Source organism: Neopelma chrysocephalum, unplaced genomic scaffold, assembly GCF_003984885.1.
Source record: "Neopelma chrysocephalum unplaced genomic scaffold, ASM398488v2 Primary Assembly neopelma1_287, whole genome shotgun sequence".
NCBI lineage: Eukaryota > Metazoa > Chordata > Aves > Passeriformes > Pipridae > Neopelma > Neopelma chrysocephalum.
Window position 1 is genome coordinate 1,278,398 of NW_020897949.1, and position 2,963 is coordinate 1,281,360.

Sequence of the window (2,963 nt, forward strand, 5' to 3'; positions counted from 1 at the left end):
GTCAGCCATGAAATGGCTCTGCAATACAGACAATTCCAACTCATCCCTTGGCTTTGTTTGCTCTGGGTATCCCAAAGAAGAACCTGGATTCATCCGGACTTCTTAGTGACCCTCAGCAAGAGGAATCACCAGCACCAATGTCCCTGAGCACAAATGCAGCCCCCAAATGGGCTCCTCCTTTGGGTGTCCATCAACTTTGGGGTATAAGTGCAGTTTCCAAGGCTGTAAGGTGAACTTTATGCCAAAATTGGAATTCCTTGCTTCTCTCCTACTTCTAGAACCAATCAGGCAGAAAAACACAGCCATGAAGACACTGTCCCTCCAAATCAACCAAACACCCCGGGCTTTTTTTGTTGTGAATATCTCAGCACATTTGCAGTTAACCAGCAGCCTCCTCAGGGACCCGTGTAGGCTCCCACTCCCAGCTGCTTCTTCCTCAGGTTTTCTGGGAGCTCCTTAAATGCCCTGGATGAAGAGGGGCAGAAGGTGGCTGGGAGGTGTTTTGCTTTAAAGATGGAGCGTTTCTCTGCTGGATTTGGGCAGGGATCGATCACTTCCTTCAGCTGAATACTGCTCAGACCCTACAGACACGGGCATGGCACGTTCACAACCTGTTCCCCAGCTCTTTGCACACAGAAGTTGCACATCTGCAAGCCCCAAGATGTGCAGGGTGTCTGGGCAGCACAGTCCTAACATGCAGGGACTGAGAATTACTTCTGTCTTTGGGGTGGAACTTCTTTCCCTTATTTTCTTGCGAAGAAAGCACAGTATTTTGGGGTTTAATACTAAAATCTGTGAGACAGACAACCAGAAAAACAGAAAACCAATGCCCTTTCTTTTCTAAACCTCCTTCTAACAGCAGTAACAGGGATATGTTATGGCATAAGACAAGGCAAAAATGAAAATGGAACATTCATCTCCCTGGTTGGGTTGTCTGGGATGCAAAATCCATTCTGGGAATTTAAGCTGTGCAAGTATATCTGAATTCATGCCACACAAGATGAGAGAAATAAAAATATAGGAAAGAAATATCTCAGATGGCAGTGCTTAGCAACTCAAGAGTAAAAATACTGATATTTAAAGATTTTAAAACCCTACAGAAAAGAATAAAAGCAAAAAATAAGACACAAACTCAAGCATTGACTCATAAAAAGCAACAGAGACCAACATTTCCTTATCATGGGTGCAATTTTAATATATTAAACATATTAAAAATCAGCCTCATTACATGGTAACTATATTCTGTATATTAGCCTGTATGTATTGCTGAGTACTCATGGATTACTTATATTTTGAACACTCTCCAGTAGAATCTCTCTGCACACAGGACAAGATACCCAAGAAAAAGTGTCTTAGTAGAGAGAGAGTTGCAAGATTTCCCTCTGTGGCACAGGAGATGTGTCACAGTCACCCACTGCTCAACAGAAAATATTCTTGTTTTGTCACAGGCACAGCTGGAAAATAAATGTGCCCCGATATTTTTATTGCCTGTTGTCATTGAACTGGAGCAGAGGACCTTGGGGGACAAGCAAATATATCATTTTAATTAACACCTAATTGTGCTTGACACCTGAAATTGTGCTGAGCTTCTCCCCTGCCAGACCCAAGATGTGAAGGATGTCTGGGCAGCTGCTTCTCTCCTCTCTTTTTCCACTGTCCCAACACAGAGGAACTGGGAATTACTTCTATCTTCAGTGTGGAACTTCTTTCCCTCATTTTCTCATGGAGAAAACACAGCATTTTGGTTTTAAATATAGAAATCAATAAGATTTTACTAAGACAACCAGATTTTCAGCAAGTGAAAAGCAGAAATTATTCCCAGGGAAGTGAGAGTTTTCTTTGTCACTAAAAAAACCTGAAAAGTCACAAATAGAGCAGATCAATCGCTTCTTTAAAAATCCATTTGCACCACTATTTCCCTCTGGGTTGAGGAATCCAGCACAAATATTAAACCACTAAGAAGCAATATGTAAATGTAACCTTGAGATTATAGAGGGAAACCCACCCAGAGTAGTAGAAATTCGAGGAAGGTTTAATGATATGATCTCAGAAAGTTATAACAACAGCATTGTCCCACCTTATATTGTTCTACTTGTCTCATTAGCTTTTATTAGCACACTGGATTCAGCCCAGCCTGTTTTATGACACTGCGTGATGTAAATCAATGCACAGCCTCCCAAATGACTAATATAAGCCAGCCAGCTCAACTATAAAAGAAAGCCTTGACAGATGGGAAGCCAACAGAAAACTGCAGCAGGCTGTTAAACTGATTTTTTGTCATTTTATATCAAAGCATACACCTGGAAATGAGAGCAGCTCGATAGCTGGAATTTCAGGGAAAGAGAAGGGGGGAACACTGCGAGTCCCCCATCACCTGAGCACCCCAAAATGTTCTGGGCACAGAGATCACAGCACTTTAATAATGTCCCCAGAGCAGTTTTCTGTGCATCTCCTTGTCCTGGTTGTGCTGACATGCTGATACCCACAGAGTGGGAAGAGGGTCAAGCAATGATCCCATGTTCTCTCCTGGGAGGGGATCAAAACAATGATCCCATGTTCTCTTCTGGGAGGGGATCAAAACAATGATCCCTAGGACTCTTCTGAGAGAGGATCAAAGCAATGATCCCATGTTCTCTCCTGGGAGGGGATCAAAGCAATGATCCCTTGAACTCTTCTGGAACAGGACGATGCCCAGGTCACTCCTGTCACCACTGGGCTGTCACCTCACTGTCCCAGTGGAGGGGAGGTGATGTCCCCAAACCTTCTTCTGCTCAGAGGGCCTAGAGGCACCCAACTGTTTATCACAGGCCTTACAAAGGTCTCTGGCCCTCAGAGCTCCAGCTCACAGGCTCCCATGTCCTTCCCATCCCAGTTAGGTGGGTTAGCCACGATATTTTGGCCAGCAGCGAAAGCTCAGAGGTCTCTAAGCCTCTGCAGGTCACCTTTGGAAGTCTGACCCGATA